This window comes from Chelonia mydas, chromosome 22 (genome assembly GCF_015237465.2).
Source record: "Chelonia mydas isolate rCheMyd1 chromosome 22, rCheMyd1.pri.v2, whole genome shotgun sequence".
Lineage (NCBI taxonomy): Eukaryota > Metazoa > Chordata > Testudines > Cheloniidae > Chelonia > Chelonia mydas.
The window spans coordinates 1,544,442-1,571,021 of record NC_051262.2 but is presented as its reverse complement, the minus strand read 5'-3'; the positions used below and the strand labels follow the sequence as shown (position 1 = coordinate 1,571,021).

General features: G+C 49.2%; 1 protein-coding gene across 6 annotated transcripts in view; it reads left to right on the top strand.

Moving 5' to 3' along the window:
• Nucleotides 1–26,580, top strand: part of PKNOX2 (PBX/knotted 1 homeobox 2) — a 711,797-nt gene that overhangs the window by 54,062 nt on the left and 631,155 nt on the right. For 3 of the 6 annotated variants that reach the window (XM_043534124.1, XM_043534125.1, XM_043534122.1), the window contains exon 1: nt 8,972–9,051. The exons of the other annotated variants lie outside the window; for them this stretch is intronic. The gene's annotated coding sequence lies outside the window, so the exon portion shown is untranslated. Of the gene's footprint in view, nt 1–8,971; nt 9,052–26,580 lie in introns of those variants that run through there. 6 annotated transcript variants of the gene reach the window in all.

Genomic DNA, 26,580 nt, shown 5'->3' with positions numbered 1-26,580 from the left:
GTTAAACGCAGGCCAGGGGTTAAAACTCTCCCTTTTTGTTTTGCCTGTTGAACACACTTCGGGAGTGGGTGAAGTCTCAGCAGTGGCAGCCATTGCCATATACCCCGGAATGCTCCTGTAGCTCGCGTAGGTGTGCCCTGACAGAGCCGGGAATGCTGTGTATTCCTTTCAGAGAGACGCCAACAGCATGGCTTAGTTTCGGCATCGTGTGCCAGGGAATTCCACAGGGCTCCCGGAGGTCTGGGCAAACTTGCTAAGACACTTTTTGTCTTCTGCTACTTAGCTGGGTCGTTTTGTCCTGTGCTCCGATCTTCAGTTTCGCTCTGCCCAGAAGGCGGAAGAACCAAAGCCTTGTCCCAGGTCTGTTTGCAAAACTCTCGGTCAGCTCAAACGTCCACGATTCTGAAACTTGGTACAGAAAACCCAAGGCTGCCAGAGTGGGTGACGCTAGCTTGAGAAGAGACTGCAGGTGAGAATAAAGCAGTGCATTATGGGCACAGGCTCCACAGTAGCTCTCTGGTTCCACTCCAGGAGTGGGGCAGGATCTGTATTGTATCTGTACACCCCAAAGCCCCACGTCTTGCTTGGGCTGGGGTGGTGATGCCGGCGCATCTCATGGAGTAAGGGGCTGAAATAGCAGCAGCCGCTTGTTGTCTGGGTGGCTGGGAGTGGCCCTGAGGCACCAGCTGCTCAGTGAGAGACACGGACCAAGCTTGCTGCTGTGCGACCTGGGGCCACTGTCCTGCAGGCGATCCAAGGGGACAGAAGCAGGCTGTGTGGGCCTTTGCTCTGTAGCGGGCTTCTCCCCTAGCCCATCACTGGCACCAAGGCCTTAAACTGGCATCAGAAGCTTTAGGAAATGCTGCAAAACCTTCCACTTTGAGAAAGCTTTTTGTCTATAGGTGACTAGTCCTGCCACGGTGGCTCTCCATCTTCCCTTCTCAGTGGGTTTGCAGCACGCTCCCAGGGCGGAGCTAGAGAGGGGGGACCTGCAGTGAGGAAAGTGAGGTGGAGGTTCAGGGCATTGTGGTTAGTGTTGCTTTGCATTCTGGTGAGGCTGTGCCACCAATCAGCCAACCTGTTTGCAGCCAGGACCCCACCATGTTCCTAGGCCACTGCCAGCCCTTATCTGCTGTACACTCTATGCCAAATTCGGCCCTGCCATAGTCAGACACAGCTCCCATTGACTTAAATGGCAGCTCTACATGTATACACTTGAATTTGGTTTATTGGCTAGAAGAAGAATAAAATGGAGACAGACAAGTCCTACTCCCAATTACAGCAGCGGCAGGGTTGCCAACTCTTGCGATATATGGTGTTTTTCTTAAAGCCCTGGTTCCTGAAGTCATGTGCTTTATATCAGAATCATAGCAATACAGGGCTGGCAGGGACCTCGAGAAGTCATCAAATCCAGCCCCTTGTTCTGTGGCAGGACCAAGTAAACCTAGACCATCCCTGACAGGCGTTTGTCCAACATATTTGCGAAAGCTTCCAATGATGGGGTTTCCACAACCTCCCTTGGAAGCCTGTTCCGCAGCTCAGCTACCCTGAGGGTTAGAAAGTTTTTTCTGATATCTAACCTAAAACTCCCATGCTGCAGATTAAGCCCGTTACTTATTGTCCTGCCTTCAGTGGACATGGAGCACAGTTGATCACCATGCTCTTGTTAACAGCTCTTGTTATCGGGTCGTCCTCAGTCGTCTTTTCTCAAGACAAAATGTTAGGTTTTTTAACCGTTCTTCCTAAGTCAGGTTTTCTAAACCTGTTATCATTTTTGTTGCTCTCCTCTAGACTTTCTCCAATTTTTCCACATCTTTCCTAAAGTGTGGCACCCAGAACTGGACACAGTGCTCCAGTTAGAGGCCTCATCAGTGCCAAATAGAGTGGGACAGCTACCTCCTGTGTCTTACTCACAGCAGTCCTGTTAATATGCCCCAGAGTCACATTAGCCTTTTCTGCAGCTGCATCACGTGGGTGACTTGTATTCAGTTTGTGATCCATTATAACCCCCAGATCCGTTTCAGCAGCACGACCACCTAGCCAGTTATTCCCCATTCTGTAGTTGTGCGTTTGACTTTTCCGTCGTAAGTGAAGTACTTTGCACTTGTCTTTACTGAATTTCATCTTGTTGAATTCAGACCAATTCTCCAATTTGTCAAGGTCATTATGAATTTTAAACCTGTCCTCCAATCTTGGTTGTCATTTTAAAATAACGTTTCTAACCCTCATGATTAGGGAGAAAAGCTTGAAAAGATTCAGATGCCAGAAGACAAATACCCCTCCCCCAAGTTTTTAAAAATCTCATGAGTTTTGTGGCCCAGCCCCTGCCTTTCGGACACAGAGGCTGGTGGAGTTGCAGCAGGAGACAGAAGCACATGGCACTGCTGCAGCCAAGAGATGATTTTCTGACTGGCTCAGACAGCAGATCAAGTGCAGTCGCTCACTCACCATGGCAATGTAGAAATGAGAACCCAATTAGCTCATGTGACTTTTCTGACCAATCACAGCCAATCAACCCAGACTGACATTCAGAAAAGTAACACAAAAATCTTCTAACAATTTTCAAGCAATTTAAAATGAGCAGAAAGCTACCTTTGGTTGAAACTTTGTAAACTGCAAATATGTAGTGACCCTAAAAGCAGGAAAGTGTGAGCAACAAAAATGATGACAAATATTTCTCTTAGCTAGCTGCCTGCTCAATATTTTCAGCTGTTTTCCAAGTGAGGCCTCTTGCTGTGCTGGGTACTGTCACCATGACTGCATCCCAGGCTCTGGAGCCATCCACCTCCCCAGAGTTTATCGTTGGATGAGGCAATCCTGCAATAGCTGCAATAGCAACAGGATTTAAAAATATCAAAATAAAATCCACCTTTCTCTCCCTTCGGAGGGAAATGCTGAGCCTGGCTGATAGTTCATAGGTCTTAAGGCCAGAAGGGACCATTCTGATCATCTAGTCTGACCTGCACAAGGCAGGCCAACAGTTTCACCCAGAAAAACGGGCATAGAGATGAATGATTTGCCTGAGGCTATGCACCAGAACACAGAATCCTGGCTGCCAGTCCAGCATGCTGTCCACTAAACCACACTACCTCCCTGGTTTGGCCCTTGTTCAGCCTAACAATCATAAGGGAGACCTGACTCTAAAAAGCTATCATAAACTTACGACCCGATTCTCTCAGCCTTACCTACAGCGAGTAGAACCTTGGACCTGTCATTTCAGTGGCATTACTCACGGAGTGTACACTTCTCAATGTGAGTAAGGCTGGCAGACTTTACCCCTCAACATTAATGTGAGCTAAACATAGCAGCAGTGTTATCAACCTAAGCATCCCCTAATCACAAGATTGGCTTAAAATCATGAGATTTCAAAATGATGATAAATGTTGGGTTCTCTTTATTTCCTGTCTGTTGTTTTGAACCTTTAGGTCACGCATGTGCCATGTTTTTACTCTGTTATCTGCAACCAGGAGGGCCAGAAACTTACTTTTTTAAAAAAAGAAAGCTGAGATTCTCACCAAATTACTGGTCTCCAGGGGTGGGGCTTTAATATCGCAAGAACCAGCAACACTGCAGAGAGTCCCAAGCTGGCTTCCCTGCTACAAGTGTTAGCAAGAGCGGCTCTATTGGTAATGTGCCATGACCAGATCTGAGCCACTCCCGCAACTGCTGAATTCATTTTCAGTCGCTGGCATTTAATTTAATTACCTGCATTTGTAAAACACTTAGAAGTAAAATGCCATGTATGTACTGGGTGCTGTATTATTATTTCTTTAAATACATAACTGACACTAAGATAAATAGATAAAATGGTAATAGAAATTCCTCAGTTATCTGAATTATGCATATCATATGCATTATGTTTCTACTGTGTTCAAACGGGGGAGTTTTTATTTATTTATATGATGGGTAAATTTAAATAGAGATCTGGGTGATGTCATCTGAAACCAGGAGGACTAGTTTGTGAAACAATATCCCATACAAACCTTAGCTGGCTGTCTTAAAATAGCTATTTTATAGTGTGGAAATGTAATATCTCTTTAAAAATGAGCACCTGGCTGGATCCTGTAAAATTAACTTCAACTGCAGCATGTCCTGGTGAATCATTTCATGTGAGTTAGGCCTCACCCTCCCCTTGGTTATAGCTTATATTAATTTTGCAGTAACTGCCTGTCTCTAGCCATTTGCAAGTCATTTCTGTGGAGCTGCAGGCCAGAATTAAAATTGACCGAATCATTAACGGCAGCCACGCTGGTTGGTACTGGAGAAGTTATGATACAGCAGATGAAATACGTCTGCACTCTTGGTTCCAGGATAGCTGAGAAGGATTAGAAGACAATTAATAAATCATTTAGTGCTGTGAGTTTAAGTAACTTCTTATTATAGGTTGCAGAGATTTATTGTGCACTGACAAATTTCCTCCATGTTGTATCCAGTTTGTTTCAGTGATTTTTAGTTTCAGTTTTTAAATATTTTAAAATGTTTCCGTGATTAAATATATAAAAATATGAAGTGTGTGTGTGTGTGTATAAATGATTAATGTGTAGTCTGTGTGTCAAACAAATCACAGGATTCTTTCCTAAGATGATAAAGGCATCTATACAGAAGACAGTGTAGACTACTGGCGTGTGGCTGACTGAGAGTGTCGGGTCATATGCCGGGGGGAGGGAGGAAAGACAGTCACTGTTAATGTGCCTTTGCACCCACAGCCATAACTGGAAAGGACTGTAATGTTCCACTAGCCTTGAAACGTGTCTTGTAATTAAGCTCCGATCAAAATATGTGCCTCACGGCTCAAGTGAGGTAGCCTCAGAATATGTCTGGGGGGTTGCTGTGTACATCAGTGGTTTTCAAACTGTGGGTCGCGACCCAGTACTGGCTCACGGAATGGAAGGCCCTGGGTCGCGGCAGCTCTGGTCAGCACCGCCGACCGGGCCATTAAAAGTCCCTTCGGCGGTGCTGCCTGGCTAAGGCAGGCTAGTTCCCACCTGTTCCGACACCGCGCTGCGCCCCGGAAGCAGCCAGCAGCAGGTGGGGGGGCGCACGGGGCTCCGCACGCTGCCCCCGCCCTGAGCACCAGCTCCGCACTCCCATTGTCCGGGAACCGGCCATTGGAAGCTGGGCGGGGGGGTGCCTGCAGCTGAGAGCCTCATGGAGCCACTTGCGCGCCTCCTCCTAGGAGCCGGATGGCTGCTGGCCGCTTCCGGGGCGCAGCGCAGTCCGCCGTGCCAGGCCAGGCAGGAAGCCTGCCTTAGCCCCCCGCTGCACTGCTGACCGGGAGCCGCCCGAGGTAAGCCCTAAGCGCCCCAACTCCGTGCCCCAATCCCCTGCCCCAGCCTTGAGCCCCCCCAAACCCAGAGCCCCTTCCTGTACCCCAAACCCCTCATTCCCGGCCCCACCCCAGAGCCTGCACCTCAACCCCCACCCCAGCCCAGAGCCCCCTCCTACACCCCAAACCCCTTATTCATGGCCCCACCCCGCAGCCCTCACCACAACCCTCTGCCCCAGCCCTGAGCCCCTCCCACACCCCAAACCCCTCATTCCCAGCTCCGTTGGGTCGCGGGCATCAACAATTTCCTTCAACTGGGTTGCCAGAAAAAAAAGTGTGAAAACAAGTGGTCTACCTCTCCGTGGTGGGTGGCCAGATTAAACTATTTGCTCTAGTTACACTGAGTAGAAGAGTAGCGTGTGTGAGGCCCACCCTCACTGGGAAGCCACGCTGTAAAAGTCACTGGTTGTGGTGATTGTCTTTGTGTCGCTCTTCATGCATTTGTCTGTACGCTACTGCTGAGCTGAGTGCGGGTAAATGGAATGGAGCGCAGTGCGGGCCCCTTCCGGCAGGCCTGGCTCTGCTGTAATGCCTCCTGCACCAATGGGGGCATTGCCTGACTAAGGCTCCCGGAATCAAGCCCAGTGCACGCAGGCAACCAAAGTTATTAAAGCAGGAAGGGGGAGCTGGAAACTCCACTCTGGACTCATTCCTCACATGTCTGAATCAGAGGGTAAGGGGCTGGACCAGTAGAGGCGCTCTGGAGCAAGGGAGGAGGGATGCACTTGCATAAGCCAGCAAGCCTAACCCTCTGCCCCCTGCACCTTGTGGAGTGGTTTACCCCAGTGCAGAGTGCATGTGGAATGTTCCCATTCTGTGATGACTGTGCTTTAGACCCACCTTGCACTGGTGCAAATGGTGGGACAAGATGCGAGCAATGGACATCAGACCCAAGGTGATGCTGGAAGGAGTGGGGAGGCTATCCTTCCGACACATGATTCTCCCATCCATGAGCACCAGAAGGACTGCAAAAGTGTGTGCGTGCGGGGGTGGGGAGGGGGGCGCAAAGCAATCAAAATGACCTATGTATGAGTGGCACTGTGACCGGGTGTCTAGGCCCAGCTGCCCCTCATCATGCCGGCAGGGAAGAGACTCTGCTGTGATGCCACCCAGCTGAGGTCAGGGGACAAAGGGAAGGGGCTAGGCCGTCTGCCCTCCCCACTTGTGCCCCTGCTGAGTTCAGGTTCTCATAAGTGTGTGGGAAGGAAATGGCCTTTGGCCTCCATTTCTTGCACCCATGCTCCCCTCACACTACACCACACCCCACTCACCCACGTATGCCCAGCGAGCCTTTCCCCTCTACTTGCCCATCCAGTTACATGAACCCCAAGCACTCTTCTTCATCCACTTGAGCCAGCTGTCCCAAATCTTCCTCCAGAACCTTTGCCCTGCCCTGCTCCTTGGAACAGTGCACTGGTGTAGAGATTGCCACGCACACGTGTGTGACCAGGTGTGTGACCTCTTGGGAGCTGGCTCCCTCCATGTGACTTTACATCTCTTTTTGCTAACTGAGACCCAAGTTCAAAATGCAGCTCTATGGGATGTCACAGGCCAGCGGTGGCTTAGAGTTATCCATATGCCACATGCTCATGTGTAACACTCTTCACTTGCCAAGAAATCAATATATTGCCCAACACAAGCACACCGCACAATGGATTGTGGTGGGGCTCAGCGCTTGATGGCATCTGCAGAGACATCTCAGCCTCTGTGGAGCAGAAGGCATATGGCACCGTGGCTCTTTAGCGGTGCTATTTCATGGTTGTCCATGGCAGTGGTTTTCAAACTGTGGGTCGTGACCCAGTACTGGGTCACGGAATATAAGGCCCTGGGTCGCAGCGGCTCTGTCAGCACTGCTGACTGGGCCATTAAAAGTCCGTCGGCGGTGCTGTCCGGCTAAGGCAGGCTAGTCCCTACCTCTTCCAACACCATGCTGTGCCCCGGAAGCGGCCAGCAGCAGGTCCAGCTCCTAGGCAGGCGGGCCAAGGGGCTCTGCGCGCTGCCCCCACCCCGAGCACCGGCTCCGCACTCCCTTTGGCCAGAAACCGGCCAATGGAAGCTGGGGGGGCGGTGCCTGCAGGCGAGAGCTGCGCAGAGCCACTTGCGTGCCTCTGCCTAGGAGTTGGACCTGTTGCTGGCCGCTTCCAGGACACAGTGCAGTCTGCAGTGCCAGGACAGGTGGGAAGCCTGCCTTAGCACCCCTGCAGCACCGCTGACTGGGAGCCATCTGAGGTAAGCCTGCACCCCAACCCTGTGCCCCAATTCCCTGCCCCAGCCCTGAGCCCCCCAAAGCCAGAGCCCCTTCCTGCACCCCAAACCCTCATTCCCACCCTCACCCCAGAGCCTGTACCCCCGCCCCAGAGCCCTGACCCCCTCCCGCACCCCAACCCCCTGCCCCAGACCTGAGCCCCCTCCTTCTCCCTAAACCCCTCATCCCTGCCCCCACCCCAGAAACTGCACCTCCAGCCCAGAGCTCTGACCCCCTCCTGCACCACAACCTCCTACCGCAGCTCAGAGCCCCCTCCCACACCCCGAACCCCTTATTTCCACCCCCACTCCACAGCTCTCGCCCCAGCCCTTTGCCCCAGCCATGAGCCCCTCCCACACACCAAACCCCTCATCCCCAGCTCCGTTGGGTTGCGGGCATCAAAAATTGATTTCAGTTGGGTCGCCAGAAAAAAAGTTTGAAAACCACTGGCCTATGGCATGCCATGTAAATGGGTCGCCATCAGGGCTTTGGTTTGGATGCTCCTGGTGCTAGTGATTGTCACTAGATGGAGGGTGGAGCCCATAAGTTACCTCTAGTTATGGCAAAGTGACAGCCTCCATAGCTAAAGTTGCAACTTGTTTTCTATCATGATGTTAGTCTTGCCCCCCCCTTACCCCAATTCCTCTATAAAGGTAAATTCCATTTTACATTTGGCAGGTGTGCTCTCTGGTTAGGGGACAATATTTTCCTCAGATTTGAAGTGATTTACCTTGGGATAAAATAGGAGAAATCACCATGCATTACCTTGCCTAGCTGCCCTTGCCAGCTGTGCTCGGAGCTGGCACCCCAAGCTCCAACAGCCAGAATTCCTGACTCCATTTCCTTCTCCTGGCGTCTGCTCCTTCCTCCACCCTTGCCCAGCCAAATGAGATCTTCCCTGCTCATTCTTTTTCCTCAACTATCTGCTCATAATTCTTGTGGCTGTGTCTATGGCTCAGTGGGGAGCAAGGGAGGGAAAATACCTGAGCTGCCATAAAAGATGAGCTCCTGTAAAATAACTCATTCTTCTTTCTAGAGCCAGGGCCTGGATTGGACAGTCTACTTTGGACAATCTACTTTGAGTGGCAGCTCATGGGCAGAGCTTATCTTGTGGACAGGGCTTGGAAGAGTACCAATGCCTTATTTTTCCACTGACTCCTGGCTGCAGCGGTTTAATAACTTCTGGCTGATGTAAAAGAGAGCACGTATGCAGATCCACCACTGCACTATATACCTGGGCACACTGTGTGAAAGAACCTTGGGTTGCCAAAGACTGAGATGATCTTCCCCAGCAAGGGCAGGGGGACAAAAATGTTGACAAAGGGGATGGGGCAAGATCATAGCAAGTGCAGGGCCTGGATTTTAATATTCGTTAATTTTTTCTGTGTCTTGCAGCCTGCTTTGAGAAATGTCTGGCATAGTGTCAAGTCATCTGTATGTGAATGTCTGATTCCAGAATATATGTGCCTTCTCATCACAGGTAACTGAGTTTTGCTGCATAGAAAGTGGGAGGCTTCCGTTCCTTTCTCCACAAAATTCTTTTTCAGATGAGCAAAGTCACTTCTCTTTGCCTCGGTGGCTGGGCTGAGATCTGGGGGAAATGGCAGCTGGACTCCTTTAAAGCGTATTCCTGGTACAAATGTGCAGTGAACAATATTCAGGCTTGATTCCTCTGATTAGCTGGTATGTGTTTACACCAGAGGATTTAGTACTTGATTACAGCAGCAGCAGGTGATGGTGCCGCAGAACTGATGCAGAGCTGCTCATTGGGGACGGGCTTAGGTATTCCTAGTGCCACATCATGAAAACTCACTCAGAGCAGGCAAAGGTGTCTCAGCCCTGTCTGCATTTGTGCTTACACAGTTACTCGGCTCAGCTGCACTCTTCCTGGTGGTGGTGGCTACAATACAAGACTCCTTTTTCCAGTGTAGACAAGGCAATAGGTTTCAGAGCATGGTGCTCCTTCCCTGGGGACTTTGAAGGGCTTTCCTCACAGCAAGGATAGGCTCCTTCAGAAGCCTTGACACAAGATTTTCTATAAAAGCAAGTCAGTGTGGCTGGCTTTCTCTGCAGAGCCACCTACCTCGTTTTCTGCTTTGGCTCTTTGATTTTTTTCTCTGCATTCCATTCTGGCTTTGAAATATCTCCTGCCAATCAATCATGGTTTTCGATTAATTTGGTCTTGCTGTCTAAGTCCTGCCCCTTTTGTATCTCTTTTCCCCAGCCTGGCTTCTGGCTCACTAAATTTAGCAGAAATCCTTCCGATGCCATTTTCCAGAGGTGATAGCAGCTCAGAGAGTATCTTGCTGATCCGCTCGAGCGTTCCAATGGCACCGAAAAGTCCCGTGGCTGAGAGTCAGTGGGTGCAGCAGCTATCCAGGCCCTATGTTTAAAGGAATCTTGATGATCATTTGCGCTTGTATAGGTAGCTTATGAGTCAGTCTCCTTTGAGGATTTTTGTGATGTGTTTGCTTTTGATAACGTAATAAAAAAACCTGAAGGAACATCTGGCAGTGACCTAAGTAAGCTCAGGCTCAAGCAAATTCAGTGAAAGAAATGTCTGACCTTTCATGACAAGCTTTAGGGGATAGATTATATGGGGACAATATTAGATAAATATCTCTGTAACAAAGGCCTAGCCAAGCCAGAAACACTAAACATGCCACTCTGGGAATGCATGGCCAGAGCAGCATTTCTTGGAGAAATTCTCTGAGACTGGTGAGTCATTATTTTTCAGAGGTGTGTCCAGAGCTTCACTCAGTGGTTAAATGTGGAGTTAGGTGCCTAACTTTATGCAGTATTGTTGTAGGTGTGTCGGTCCCAGGATATTAAGAGAGACAAGCTGGGTGAGGGAATATCTTTTATTGGAACATCTTCTGTTGGGGAGGGAGACAAGCTTTCGAGCCACGCAGAGCTCTGCTGGTCAGACCAGCCCTGAAGAGCTCTGTGTAGCTTGAAAGCTGTCTCTCTCACCAACAGAGGCTGGTCCAATAAAAGATATTCCCTCCCCCACCTTGTGCCTAACTTTAGGCACACAAGTGTGAACATCTTGTTCTAGGAGTTTTTAACATAAGCATTGCTTTCCTTACAGTTATACAGAGCTATTGGAAAAACAAACTCTGTAAATAGGCAAGGATGCCATAATACGGGACATTTTCTGACGGTTTGACTGTGTATCCGTATGCTGCATTCACCCTTACTTGCATTCACAAACCTTGCTGCTGCAGTCACAGGTTCATTCACTGCAATTCCACAGTTTCTTTGGAAGAGAAAAGAGGGAGAAAATGAACAAGAAGCTTTTACTCTCTGGGGTTCCCAGGCTCATCAGCTCTGCAGAAGCATGAACTTGTGAAGGGAGGCCCAGAGCTTTTGTGAGAGTCCATCCTGCACAGCTTGCGAGTGAGCGTGGGGGATTGAACCCCCATGCTACAGAGCTCTTAACTAGCCACCCTGTAGCTGCAGAGGGTCTCTAAATATATAGCTACAGAACATTTAAATGCACCCCATCCACCTCCTGGCCTTTGCTGCCCACAGCAAACCCAAACAATGGACTCAGCACTCTGTTTCCAAATGCAGCAACAACATCCTTCCCCTGAAGCGTCTGGACTGCTGCTTTGTGAGGGCTGTCTCCAGCCAGTTCCAACTTCCAGAGCTTAGTCCTTCCAGATGGAGGCTTGTGGGGGCGATCTGTTAAAGAGCAACACTTTTGGGGGGGTATTTTTTCTATGAAGGACTTTTGCTCAAGTCTCTCAACAAAATACACATTTGGCTGCAGACTAGGCTGGGAGAATATCAGTCCCAAAGGGATAACGAATCAGAAACCAATAACCATCTGAAAACAGGGATTCCAACTGGATATTGTTCAGCAGCCTTCCTGCTAGCAGCAGGTACTGCAGTAATTAGCCATTGGTTTCTTGGGCTGTATGCAGCGGTGCCTTTGTGCTTCAGCTAATGCTATGCCCAGTGGTTCTGCTGAACAAGGCTGATGCTGTGATAGATTCGGGATCGATATATGACGAGAAGAGCAATGTGCACTCTGCATGGAAAACATAATGGGGAGAAATGTGTAGGCGCAAACGATTGGGAACATAGATCAGATTTGGCTCAAGTGGACAACCTGTGGAGGGAAGAAGCCCTCACTATCTATAGCCACGGCAGTGGAGAGCGAATAAAAATGGTCAGTATATAGTATAAATCCCAGGGCTTTTTTTTTGTTTGACTTGTATAACTTCCCCTTCAAACATCAGCCCATAGCGATCTTCCTGGACCTGATTGCTTGGCGAAGGCTCCCTGGTTCAGGACAACTGGAAAGCTCCCCCTAGATCCACTGAAAGTAATGATCTAGCTACTAATACCCCTTCCCCACTCTTAGGTGGTGCGTCGTGGGGAGCGACCTTACAGTCGCTTACTGGGCTCCATCTTCTTCAGCCCGCATTCTGCATCTGTATAATGGGGCAGACGGAACTCATCTGTTTTATCCACAGCAAAGGTATCTCCTGAGTGGTGCAGACATCCACCCCACTTCTCCTATAAATGTTCCTGAAGGATCGGAAGAGAGGGTAACTCAGTCCTTGGCCTTTGGCCGTTCTGCCGAGACCCAAAGTAAACGTGAAGGCAGTGGCGGATTAATGATGTTGCCGCCCTAGGCCCTGAAATAATTGCCGCTCCCATATGAACTTGTGAACGGCACTAACTGATACAGCAAAGGAATCGATTTTGCGCATTTTTGCTGTCATTTCATTTTCCCTTTCTTTCTTTTGGGTAGCCTTTTTTTTTAACTGAGAACCGCTTCATTTCTTCCTTCCGGTCACATTATTAACGTTTAGGGTTGTCGCGAGTACGTTTACTAAATGGCGTCGCGCCCTCATGGGGGTTTCAAGACGTGTCACGGTTGTAGAATCGCGGCGTCACTGATTCTTCGGTTTGGTGCGCGGTTACGATACGAGCAAGCGACGATACAGGCATCCGACAGACAGTGGGCTTGTGCAAAAGTGGCGCGATGACAAAAATGCTGCCATGATCAATTTGCTGCCCCTGACAATTTGCCACCCTAGGCCTTGTCGGCCTCGGCGATAATACGCCATTGCGTGAAGGCTAGCGTTAAGGACAAGCTCACATGCAGGATATTGCCAAATACGAATGACCGTGACAAATCTGGCTGGATGGTGGCTGGTTGATTCAAGCTTTTGCCCTCTGCTGCATTCTGCTTACCTCCTTTCTCTGAAACTTGGCATCCTGAGTGTCTGGGCGATTCGGATACTGAGTCTGATTTTAGTTTCTGTCAGCAGAGGAGAAGTAGGAAAATCCCACAGACCTGCAGCGAAGAACTGTCTGAATAGTGCTGGTGAAGCTGCTGCCGTTCAGGAGAGGATTCTGGGCATCGCTGTCACCACCACTCAGGTTCAGGGTGTATGAAACAAACGCTCCCCGGAATAGTTGCCTTAGAGGGTCTCCTCATCTCGCCAGCCAAATGCCTGGTGTTCAACAGTTCCCAGGGCAAGAAAATGTCATTTTCTCAATGTGTCAGGTCGTTACGTTTCCTTTCTGTGATTTCTTCCGTCTCCGTCACGCGGCGTCACCAGCAGCGCGGAGCCAGTTTCCCGCCGTGGCCGGTTACTGACAGGGTGCTCTGCCGCACACAGCGAGGCTTGCATTAGCCGGGGCAGGGGCGGTAGAAGCTCAGTCTCCCATGGAGGTGGCTCAGGCTTGGGGCTAAGGGTGTGCGCCAAGGGAGCTGGGGTGCGCAGGGGATTTGGGCAGCATCCAGAGCTCTGGCACTCATGGCAATTGGGCAGGCTGAGGAAACGGTGCAGTCCGGGCAGCTGCTGAGGCCTGGTGTCCCCACTCTGGGGACCCAGGGCAGCTGCCTGCCTGGCTCCCTGCTCCCCACCTCGCAGGCTGCTTTTACTCAACTGGCAGCGGCTCCTGCCCTGGAGGTGAAACAGTTCTGCCCCCATCCCTGAAATGATGCATCTCCACTCTGTCCCTGCCCTGCCTGGCTCTGCCTCTGACTCCAGGTGCCCCCTCTCCCCAGTGCCAGGAGGGCTGCGCTGAAGGAGGAATGGGGGAGGGCTGCCCCATCTCACACCCTCCCTGCGGACAGAGGAAATATTTGGGGGTGTAAACATAGATCAGCCCCCACAATATTTCCATTGGGGGGTACTAGCCCCCACTGGTGCTCCTCCCCTCCCCCTTTCTGCTGCCCTGAGCCAGGGGACCCTGCAAGGCGAAGTGCTAGAGAGAAGGGAAAGGGGGGTGACCCTGAAGCAGCAGGAGTGTGTGGGTGTGTAAGGAGGAGTCAGGGCTGGTTGGTGTGCTTTGCAGGACACATGGACACACACACATACACAGCTTTGTGTTTGGGGGAAATGCTTGCAGCTGGAAAGAAGGGAAACTTGGCTCACATGGCTGACCTGTGAAAGAGTTCTCTGGGCTGCACCCTTTTATCCCTTCAGATTTTGTCATTCCTTTGTGTAAGGTATATTAACACAGTCTGGTTCTTTGTCCCCCTCTAGTGGCTAGACCATGTCTGAGGTTTATGAGTCTGCTCTTCTCACTGAGCTAGGGATTTGGGCCCCTCCTTCCCTTCGAGACCTGTGAAAATCCAGTCTGATGTTCATAGACATGGCGGGTACTATCAAAGAGGAGCATCTGAGGTGGAAGGAATATTTGCAGTTTTTTTGTGGTTTTTTGATTGTTTTGGTTGATTTTGTTCAGGGTATTTTTTGGGGGGGTCAGTTGGATTTTTTTGCATGGAAAAGGGTGTCGTTGTGAGTGTCGTTCTTATGTTGGAAGGGTCTTTTCAAAAAGGAAAGCTTTGCAGCCCCTCCTAGAGATGGTCAGACTCTGGAGTCACCTAATCTCCTCTTGCAAATTTGTTCCATAACCAGATACCCTGGACCAAGCATGCTTTTATGCCCTGGTTTATGTGCTTCATCTGGGGCTCTGTGAGCTGCAGTGTCCCAGGGGAGCGAGAGGTTCATAGATTAAAATTCAGTCTTTAATATAGTTTTGTCTTGATTCATTAATTACTTTGAAGATTAGGACAAAAATATTAAACTGGCATCAAAAACTAATGGGGAGCCAATGGAGGGACTTGAGAACAGGCCATGATGTGTGCATGGCAACCTAAACCTAGAAGGAGGCCAGTGGTGGTGAGAAGTAAAGGAATCTATTCACTCTCTTTGAGTAGAACTTTGTTGTGAGTCTGGCATGGAACCCAGTTGGTGGAGAGGTGCCCGTAACAGAAGCCTTTCCGCATTACAGTCTTGGGAGTGTTGCCATTAAATAGCGAGGAGCTATTTCCCAACTCTAGTAAAGAGCCTTTTATAGTTGTTACAGCATGCAGCTATGTGATGGCAATTGTAAATAAGCAGATAGGGAGGAGGATCCATCCTTTGTTCATGTGATGTTAGTCAAGATATTAGAATTCATTGTTACAGAGTATAAAAGGAGAGAATTATCTGAACCATGCTAGTCCCTCCCCAAAGCTAGAGCTAACCTGCTTGCATAAAATTAGCATTTAATAACAGCTTTGCGTATGTTTGAACAGAATGGTTCTCCATCTTTCAGAGTGTATTCCAATTAACATTCATTCTATCCCAGGCAGGAGTGGGAGGAAATACTTTGAACTGACTGAGCCTGAGGCTGCTTTGGGATCCTCCAGAGTTCACCTGTTCTAATAGCATTTTGTAGATAAAGTTTGTAATCTGAGGCGAGCTGTCATGTAGTAACAGGAGATGGGGATCATAGCTTGGGGAGCACCAGTGATTGGTGAGAAATGATGTCATCGGAGATGAGATACTCACAAATAATTTGTTTGCTCTGCCACTACCATGACTTCTTAATATATTACGTTTCTTTAAATGCCCCAACTATCAAGGCAGGAGTGTGGGGGGCTGCCATGGTTATGGATGGAGATTGTGCTAGCATTTTATATAACAGATGCTTCCTATTTGTGCATTGATCTTGTGGAAATTAACTCCAATAATGGGTTCTGTGGCCTAGCTCCCATGATGTCAGGTCAGAGGGGGAGGCAGAAGTGTCCCTAGTTGATTATACTGTCTTATTTCAACCTCAACCCCTGCACAAAATGGCAAGTGGTCATACTAATTCCCTGGCAGGATATGACAGCCCCCTCTTGGCTGATGTTTTTCCAAATGGTTGGGGAGGTCAGGAATCCGTCTTGGGACCAGTCTTATTTAACATTTTCATTAATGACCTTGGCACAAAAAGTAGGAGTCTGCAAATAAAATTTGTGGATGACACAAAGTTGGGGGATATTGCCAATGCAGAGGAGGAACAGAATATTATACAATATTTGTATGACCTTGAAAGCTGGAGTAATAGAAATGGGATGAAATTTAATAGTGCAAAGTACAAGGTCCTGCACTGAGGGACTAATAATGCACATTTTTCCATAAGTTGGGGACATATCAGTTGGAAGTGACAGAGAAGGAGAAAGACCTGGGTGTATTGGTCGATCACAGATAATTATGAGCCACTGGTATGATACGACCACGAAAAAAAACTAATGCAGAAATACCATGCATCAGGCGAAGTATTTCCAGTAGAGACAGGAAAGTGTTAGTACCATTATATCAAGCACTGGTGAGACCTCATCTGGCATAATGTGTACAGTTCTGGTCTCCCATGTTTAAGAAAGATGAATTCAGACTGGAACAGGCACAGAGAAGGGCTACTTGAATGACCAGAGGAAAGGAGAACCTGCCTTATGAGAGGCAACTTAAGGAACCTGGCTTGTTTAGCCTAACAAAACAAAGGCTGAGTTATGATTGCTCGCTATAAATATATTGCAGGGATAAATACCAGGGAGGTAGAGGAGTTATTTAAGTTAAGGGCCAATGCTGGCACAAAATCAAATGGCTATAAACTGGCCGTCAACAAGTTTAGGCTTGAAATTAGATGAAGGTTTCTGACCATCAGAGGAGTGAAGTTCTGGAACAGCCTTCCAAGGGGAGCAGTGGAGGCAAAAAATCTAACTGGCTTCAAGAGTGAGTTTGATAAATTTATGGAGGGGATGGTATGAGGAGACTGCCCACAGTGGCACGTAACTGATCTGTGACTGCTAGCAGCAAATATCTCCAAAGGCTGGTGAATTCTTTCCCAGGTGTATGGCTGGTGGGTCTTGTCCACATGCTCAGGGTCTAACTGATTACCACATATGGGGTTGGGAAGGAATTTCCCCCCTGAGTCAGACTGGGAAAGACCCTGGGAGTTTTTTGCCTTCCTCTGCAGCAGGGGGCATGGCTCACTCTCTGGTCTGAGTTTGAGTAAAAGGCAGATTCTCTGTAACTTGAAGTCTTTAGTTTATGATTTGAGGACTTCAGTAACTCAGCCAGAGATTAGGGGTCTATTACAGGAGTGGGTGGGTGAGGTTCTGTGGCCTGTGATGTGCAGGAGGTCAGACTAGATGGTCATGATGGTCCTTTCTGCCAGGCAGCAAGTGTGAAGAATCGGGGGGGGGGGGGTAGGTAATAGTTGTCTATAAGACAAAGCCCCAAATATCGGGATAGTTCCAATAATATCAGGATGTTTGGTCACCCTAATGAGTCTGAGTCAGAGTAAGTTTAACCCTTTGTGTCAGACACATAAGAACGGCCATACTGGGTCAGACCAAAGGTCCATCCAGCCCAGTATCCTGTCTACCGACAGTGGCCAATGCCAGGTGCCCCAGAGGGAGTGAACCTAACAGGTAATGATCAAGTGATCTCTCTCCTGCCATCCATCTCCACCCTCTGACAAACAGAGGCTAGGGACACCATTCCTTACCCATCCTGGCTAATAGCCATTAATGGGCTTAACCTCCATGAATTTATCCAGTTCTCTTTTAAACCCTGTTATAGTCCTCGCCTTCACAACCTCCTCAGGCAAGGAGTTCCACAGGTTAACTGTGCGCTGTGTGAAGGAGAACTTCCTTTTATTTGTTTTAAACCTGCTGCCCATTAATTTCATTTGGTGGCCCCTAGTTCTTATATTATGGGAACAAGTAAATAGCTTTTCTTTATTCACTTTCTCCACATCACCCATGATTTTATATACCTCTATCATATCCCCCCTTAGTCTCCTCTTTTCCAAGCTGAAAAGTCCTAGCCCCTTTAGTCTCTCCTTGTATGGGACCCGTTCCAAACCCCTAATCATTTTTGTTGCCCTTCTCTGAACCTTTTCTAATGCCAGTATATTTTTTTTGAGATGAGGAGACCACATCTGTATGCAGTATTCAAGATGTGGCGTACCATGGATTTATATAAGGGCAATAAGATATTCTCCGTCTTATTCTCTATCCCTTTTTAAATGATTCCTAACATCCTGTTCGCTTTTTTGACTGCCGCTGCACACTGCATGGATGTCTTCAGAGAACTATCCACGATGACTCCAAGATCTTTCTCCTGATTAGTTGTAGCTAAATTAGCCCCCATCATATTGTATGTATAATTGGGGTTATTTTTTCCAATGTGCATTATTGTACATTTATCCACATTAAATTTCATTTGCAATTTTGTTGCCCAATCACTTAGTTTTGTGAGATCTTTTTGAAGTTCTTCACAGCCTGCTTTGGTCTTAACTATCTTGAGCAGTTTAGTATCGTCTGCAGACTTTGCCACTTCACTGTTTACCCCTTTCTCCAGATAATTTCTGAATAAGTTGAATAGGATTGTTCCTAGGACTGATGCTTGGGGAAAACCACGAGTTACCGCTCTCCATTCTGAAAATTTACCATTTATTCCTACCCTTTGTTCCCTTTCTTTTAACCAGTTCTCAGTCCATGAAAGGATCTTCCCTCTTATCCCATGACAATTTAATTTACGTAAGAGCCTTTGGTGAGGGACCTTGTCAAAGGCTTTCTGGAAATCTAAGTACACTATGTCCACTGGATCCCCCTTGTCCACATGTTTGTTGACCCCCTCAAAGAACTCTAATTGGTTAGTAAGACATGATCTCCCTTTACAGAAACCATGTTGACTTTTGCCCAACAATTTATGTTCTTCTATGTGTCTGACCATTTTATTCTTTGCTCTTGTTTCAACTAATTTGCTCGGTACTGACATTAGACTTACCGGTCTGTAATTGCCAGGATCACCTCTAGAGCCCTTCTTAAATATTGGCGTAACATTAGCTATCTTCCAGTCATTGGGTACAGACGCTGATTTAAAGGACAGGTTACGAACCATAGTTAATAGTTCCGCAATTTCACATTTGAGTTCTTTCAGAACTCTTGGGTGAATGCCATCTGGTCCCGGTGACTTGTTACTGTTAAGTTTATCAATTAATTCCAAGACCTCCTCTAATGACAGTTCAATCTGTGACAATTCCTCAGATTTGTCACCTGCAAAGGACGACTCAGGTTTGGGAATCTCGCTAACATCCTCAGCCATGAAGACTGAAGCAAAGAATTCATTTAGTTTCTCCACAATGACTCTGTCATCTTTAAGTGCTTGTAGCGAGGCGGGACTCACTGACACAGCGCCTCCCGCTGGTCATCCTGTGAATTAGCTCTCCAGCTTCCAGGGTGCCCTCTGCAGGCCAGCGTCTCACCTATTGCTGGCCCCCGTGTTCCTCCTGGACCCCAGTGCCCCTATATCTTGGGTGCCCTCTCTCTGGGTCTCCCCACCCAGGGGAACCCCCAACCCTCTATCCCCACCTCGCCTCAGTCTATGGCTACTGCCAGTCACCATCTAGCCCCCGCTCACTGGGGCAGACTGCAGTGTCATCATTGGCAAAGGGGGGTTTAGACCTGCTGCCTTTGCCTACCCTGGGCTGCAGCCTCTGCAACCCCAGTACCCTTCCCAGCCTTTAACAAGGCCTGCAGCCTGGGGGGTTTCCAGACTGAAGCTCCCCCAGCGCTGCTCCACTCTAGGTATCTTGCTCAGTTCCCAAGCAGCCAGGCCCATCTCTCTCCACAGCTAGAGAGAGACTGAGTGAGCTCCTGGCTCACAGCCTTTTATAGGGCCAGCTGTGTCCTGATGGGGGCATGGCCCCAGCTGAGGCTGCCTTCCCCATCTGCCTAGCTTTTGGCTCACCGCCCCAGCCCTCTCCCAGGGCTGAACTGTAACCCTTTCAGGCCCGGAGTGGGTGACCACCCCGCTACAGTGCTCCTTTTGTATCTTGACCATCCAGGGGCCACACTGGTTGTTTAGCAGGCTTCCTGCTTCTGATGTACTTAAAAAACATTTTGTTCTTACCTCCACCAATACCTCCTGGCCCATGTTTTATCTACAGCTTGTGGAGAAAGGGCAGGGTCTGGGGAAGCGACTGTCTGATCAGTAGTTGAGAAGAGCGGATGCAGGCACAGTGGTACTGGTCTGAGTGTTAAAATGTAGCTGAACGGTTTCATGGGGGCCTCTGAAAACTGACCTTTCTGGATCTGTACTTTGGGAATGTTTGTTACAACCGTAGAGCTGTGATATTACAGGAGGGGACTGGGCTATAGAAATCGAAAGGGCAGGCCCAATAGGTTGTCCTGCATAAATAGGACAAGTAACAGTCCTGTGGTGGGAAGAAAAATCATCAGAACTAAATTAAGCAGAGAAGGCCAAATTGTCAGCTGGTGTAATCAGGCAAAATGTCCTCAATATCAATGGAGCTATGCCTGTTTACACCAGCAGTGCATTTAGCCCTAGGGCCTGACAGTGCAGTTCCTGTATATGGGAAAGTGCCTTTCAAACTACAGGAGCTCCCAGGTGGATCCAGTGCTGAGTCCAGTGTGGGTCAGTGCAGGGAAATGTCATGTTTTAGCAGCCTGTACCTGCAAATGCAGGCCTCTCTCTTGTGTGTGTCTCGCTGTACTTTCCTGACCTTGGTCTGGTGTGGAGTTTGTCATTAAAAGGGGAGTTCTCTGCACTTCATAATTTCCATGAACATAACTGGGTGGAACATAACTGGGGAACTGAAATCTGTAAAGCTGCCACATAGAGCTCCACTCTGGTCTTGCTGCACCTCCCAGTAGAAGAGCCAAGTCTAAAGCTTCTGTTAGGAGAAGAGCTTTTAGAAAGACATTCCTCAGCCTCCACTCAGGATACTTATTACAGCCAATTAATAGCCGGAAAGAGGAGATCTGCAGAGAGTTCTTTAAGGAGACAGGCAGTTTATTCATCTGTAAGTGGAGTTCTCTGAGATAGATTGTCTCTTCGGCACCCCACTCACCTACCCTACATCTTCAGGATGTTTGGGCCATAGTCCCTTCTATGCCCTCACATTGAATGTCTGGATCTGGAGTGGCGTGTATGTAGGGCTGCTCTAAATACTGCTTTGTAGGCTCTGAGTGCATGATGCCAAGGCCACAGTCGCTGAGGTGTGAACCTTCAGGGACAGTAAATAGATTAAAAGATCTTTCTCTCCGAGGTCTGAGAGAAGGGTGCAAATTACTGGGGGGAAGGAGTTCATTGCTTACACTACTTGAGGCATTAATTATGCCATTAATTGAAGCAATTAAAACTCAACGCCCAGAATTATAGTCTTGGTTGATGAGGAGGGACTAATATTCAAATATTTTGTTTTGAAAGTATTATAGGTTCACGGGTATATGCTGACTGATAATGGGAACGCTTATGTGGTGTATTTGGACATATTTAAGTGTTCACATAATAGGCTGTTACCAAACTGGAATTTCAGATGTCTTCTGATTTACATAATCTCATGTGAACATTTCACTTCTCCTTTAACTGAATTTCCTTAAATTTAGAAAACTCAGGTTTGTTTTATGGTTATTTGTGTGAATGATCTTTTTATTTTTTAGATTAAACTTTCTTTAAAGAGATAGCCAGAAGTAAAATAGTAGGAACCGATATGTTGTAAAATTCTTGGTTGGTTAGTACCACATGTCCATCCAATCTGCTTCAGAGTTCTTTTGGTTCATTGTCCTTTTCCTGATGAATTATTACCCATGATGTAATGTACATATGACACACTCATTCTTACTGCTGAGACCTGCCCTCACTGTGGGTCATGAGTGAGACTTGAACCTAGGACTTTCAGGAGGATTTTAGTTAGATAATCCAACAGTAGTAGTAGTCTCCGTTCTTTTCTGTGGATCAGTCGCTAGAGGAGGCTTTGACCATAATTTAATATGTTACACTTCTCTAAGGCCAAACGTGCTGTTAACAGTTGTTTAATTTTAATAAAATACATAGTACCTGGTGATCTGCTTATTTGTACCAGCTGTTTTTGTGTTAATCCATTTAAGTGGGAATTCTATTTCTCACCCAGAAGCAATAATTTTTGGAGGGTGTCATATCTTTATGTGAGCTCTGCTCAAATACACAAAGGTTGTGAATAGATCTGATTGCATGGGGAATTTCCAATATTTTGACATTTTGTTTTGGTTCCAAATGAGGAAAAAAGCTGAAATAGCATATTTTTGGAGGGATGAAATTTCCCCCAAAGCTTTGGATTTGAAAACATCAGAACATTTTGATTATATACTTTTAGCTGAAATGAAACATTTCAGCATTCCTGAATTGAAATGTTTCACTTCAGGTCAGGTCGACAATAACCTGCATTTGCCTGAGCTGCTGTGATGCCTCATAGGAGCTGTAGTTTGAGCGCCTCATGCCCCCAGTGTTTGTTGTGGGCCAGGCTCCTTGGTCAGACTACATGTCCCATGATGCACTATGGTGTCTCCCTCTGACTGAGGAAAACAGGAAAACTACATCAGCAATTTTTTTCTGTGAAAAATGTCGATTTTGCAGAAATCATATTTTCTATAAAAGCCCCACTTCGAAGGAAGTGCACTTAAACAGCCCCTCTGCATGTGTTTGTGCATTCTCAGTAGAATAGCATTTTAATATTGCTTTCCTCACAAATAGGCAAAGGAATTAGCCCTCTCCAGGGTCTAATGTTTCACCCTTAAACAGTCTTTCTCCAACTTAAAATAATGAGTTAATATTAAAGTGTGGGCTGAATCCAGTGGGATCCTGAGTACTTCCACTGTGCTCAATGGCCAGCACCTTGCAGCGCCAGGCTTCCCGTTTGGAAACCTGTTCTTAGCCTGAGCCCTTGCAAGGTCCCTCTAGACAGTACTGTCAGTAGGGTTGCCAGGTGTCAGGTTTTCGACCGGAATGCCCGGTTGAAAAGGGAACCTGGCGGCTCCGGTCAGCACTGCTGACCAGGCCATTAAACGTTCGACCGGCGACACGGGGAGGGCTAAGGCAGGCTCCCTGCCTGCTGCGACTCTTGGGTGCGGCTCTCTGAAGCAGCAGCATGGCCCCTCTCTGGCTCCTATGCATAGGGGCAGCCAGGGGGCTTCCACACGCTGCCGCCACCCCAAGCGCCAGCTCTGCTGCTCCCATTGGCCAGGAGCTGGGGCCAATGGGAGCTGCGGGGGTGGTGCCTGCAGATGGGGCAGCGCACAGAGTTGTCTGTCTGTGCCGCCGTGTAGGAGCCGGAGTGGGGACATGCCACTGCTTTCGGGAGCTGTTTAAGGTAAGCGCCACCCGGAGCCTGCAACCCTGACCCCCTCCTACACCCCAGCCTCCTACCTCAGCCTGGAGCTCCCTTCCATACTCCGAACCCCTTGGCTCCACCCCCCAGCTCCCTCCTATACCCCAAACCCCTCATCCCTGGCCCCACCCCAGAGCCCGCACCTCCAGCCGGAGCCCTCAGGGATGGGGCCTTGGAGAAGGGGCAGGGCGGGGCCTTGGATGAGGGGTGGGGTGGGGCAAGGGTGTTCAGTTTTGTCCGAGTAGAAAGTTGCCAATGCCAGTGGGAGTCGCACAGTCCCTGGCCTCAAGCCCATCTGCAGGTCAGGTGCTGCAGGAAAGAGCAGCTGACAATCAGCCTCTCCCAGGCTCTCCCTGAGGTTTCACTGCACACAGACAGATTGTTCCTGCCGTCCTGTCTGCCACAGCAGCTGCTCGCTGCCTGGTTGTGGTTCTGAGCCATGGACTTGCTGCTTGCTTGCCCTGCTGCAAAGGGCTGGAGTTGCATTCCTCAGACATTACCGCCTGGTCCAGGTGCTCGCTCCTGTGTTCCTCTGGGCTGGATCTTGTGGGTGCTGCTGCAGTTGTCCGTGTTGGAAATGATCCGTTCACTAAATGTTTCTGGTCCCCGGAGGGTCATGTGAGCTGAGGGAGAACGTGGCCTGCTTTGTGAGTGATTAACATGGTGTAAGCAATCTGCATAAAGAGAAAAGCCCGGCTGGTATTACATTATTCTGTTACAGTTTCAAAGCTGGTGTTAAGTGGACATGATTTCTTCCTATGGACCATTAATTCTGTTTTATTGCTGGCCTGATGGCCATTACCCTTTTTTGCCAATGCATTCCTCCATTAGGTTTGTACAATTAATAAATATGAGCCGTGGAGGTGATGCTAGCATCAATGGGATGGCAAGGAACAGGGATTTAGCCGGTGCAGCCTGTGTGCGTGCAGGGGACAGCTGGTTCACAGTGTCCGTGTGTGTGACGGCTGGGAGAAAGGCAGCGAACTCTCTGTGGCTGCGTTCTCTGCAGGCTCCTGGATGCTGCAAACAGCCTCCCTGTGCTGTGGGGAGTGGTGACCTTTGAGGAACAAAGGTCCTTCTCCTGCCCTAAATACACCTTCGAGGGGCAGCTCTCCACACTGTCCAGGCTACTCACTCTGGGCAGCTTGGCTCTGTCTCACTCTTGATCTGGCGTCACATTCCAGTGAGTTAATGAGAACCCCCCTTCTGCTCAGTCATCTAATACGCTGAAGCCCACAGCCTGCTCCCCACTAGGGTTGCCAGGCATCTGGTTTTCAACCGGAAGGCCCAGTCAAAATGGGACTTCAGTCGTTAAAAGTCCAGTCAGCGCGGCGGGGCTAAGACGGGCTCCCTGCCCGGCTCTGCACAGCCCCTAGGCACAGGGCCGGCCAGGGGGGCTCCGCGCACTGCCCCCACCCCAAATGCCAGCCCCGCATCTCCCATTGGCCAGGAACCACGGCCAGTGGGAGCTGCGGAGGCGGCGCCTGCAGGCGGGGGCAGCGGCCCTAATGGCCGCAGGGACATGCCAGCCGCTTCTGGGAGCCGCTTGAGGTGAGCGCCGCCCGGAGCCTGCTCCACCTCCCACACCCCAACCCCCTGCCCCAGCCTTGAGTCCCCTCCTGCACCCAAACTCCTTCCCAGCGCCAGCTCCCCCCCACCCCTCCGCCAACCCTCTGCTCCAGCCCGGAGCCCCCTCCCACACCCTGAACCCCTCATTTTTGGCCACAACTCAGAGCCTGCATCCCCAGCTGGAGCCCGCACCCCCTCCTGCACTCCAAACTCCTCATCTCCAGCCCCACCCCTGCCCTGAGGCCCCTCCCACAACCAAACTCACTCCCAGAACCTGCACCCACACCGCAACCCCCTGCCCCAGCCCTGAGTCCCCCTCCCACACCCAAGCTCCCTCCCAGAACCTGCACCCACACTGCAACCCCCTGCCCCAGCCTGGAGCCCCCTCCTGCACCCTGAACCCCTCATTTCTGGCCACACCCCGGAGCCTGCACCCTCAGCCAGAGCCCTCACCCCTCCCGCACCACAACCCCCTGCCTCAGCCCCACACCCCCTCCCACACTTTGAACCCTTCAGCCCTGCTGCTGAGCCATTCGGTCCCTAGTCTGTAGCGGTGCATTGGATTCTTCCATCCTAAGTGCAGGACTCTGCACTTGTCCTTGTTGAACCTCATCCGATTTCTTTTGGCCCAATCCTCCAATTTGTCTAGGTCCCTCTGTATCCTATCCCTACCCTCCAGTGTATCTACCACTCCTCCCGGTTTAGTGTCATCTTCAAACTTGCTGAGGGTGCAATCCACACCATCCTCCAGATCATTAATGAAGATATTGAACAAAACCGGCCCCAGGACCGACCCCTGGGGCACTCCACTTGATACTGGCTGCCAACTAAACATGGAGCCATTGATCACTACCCATTGAGCCTGACAATCTAGCCAACTTTCTATCCACCTTATAGTCCATTCATCCAGCCCATACTTCTTTAACTAGCTGGCAAGAATACTGTGGGAGACCGTGTCAAAAGCTTTGCTAAAGTCGAGGAATAACACGTCCACTGCTTTCCCTTCATCCACAGAGCCAGTTATCTCGTCATAGAAGGCAATTAGATTAGTCAGGCATGACTTGCCCTTGGCGAATCCATGCTGACTGTTCCTGATCACTTTCCTCTCCTCTAAGTGCTTCAGAATTGATTCCTTGAGGACTTGCTTCATGATTTTTCCAGGGACTGAGGTGAGGCTGACTGGCCTGTAGTTCCCAGGATCCTCCTTCTTCCCTTTTTTAAAGATGGGCACTACATTACCCTTTTTCCAGTCATCTGGGACCTCCCCCGATTGCCATGAGTTTTCAAAGATAATGGCCAATGGCTCTGCAATCCCATCCGCCAACTCCTTTAGCATTCTCGGATGCAATGCATCCGGCCCCATGGACTTGTGCTCGTCCAGCTTTTCTAAATAGTCCCGAACCACTTCTTTCTCCACAGAGGGCTGGTCACCTCCTCCCCATGCTGTGCTGCCCAGTGCAGTGGTCTGGGAGCTGACCTTGTTCGTGAAGACAGAGGCAAAAAAAGCATTGAGTACATTAGTTTTTTCCACATCCTCTGTCACGAGGTTGGCTCCCTCATTCAGTAAGGGGCCCACACTTTCCTTGACTTTCTTCTTGTTGCGAACATACCTGAAGAAACCCTTCTTGTTACTCTTAACATCTCTTGCTAGCTGCAACTCCAGGTGTGATTTGGCCTTCCTGATTTCACTCCTGCAAGCCCGAGCAGTATTTTTGTACTCATCCCTGGTCATTTGTCCAATCTTCCACTTCTTGTAAGCTTCTTTTTTGTATTTAAGAGCAGCAAGGATTTCACTGTGAAGCCAAGCTGGTCGCCTGCCATATTTACTATTCTTTCTACACATTGGGATGGTTTGTCCCTGTAACCTCAATAAGGACTCTTTCAAATACAGCCAGCTCTCCTGGACTCCTTTCCCCCTCATGTTATTCTCCCAGGGGATCTTGCCCATCAGTTCCCGGAGGGAGTCAAAGTCTGCTTTTCT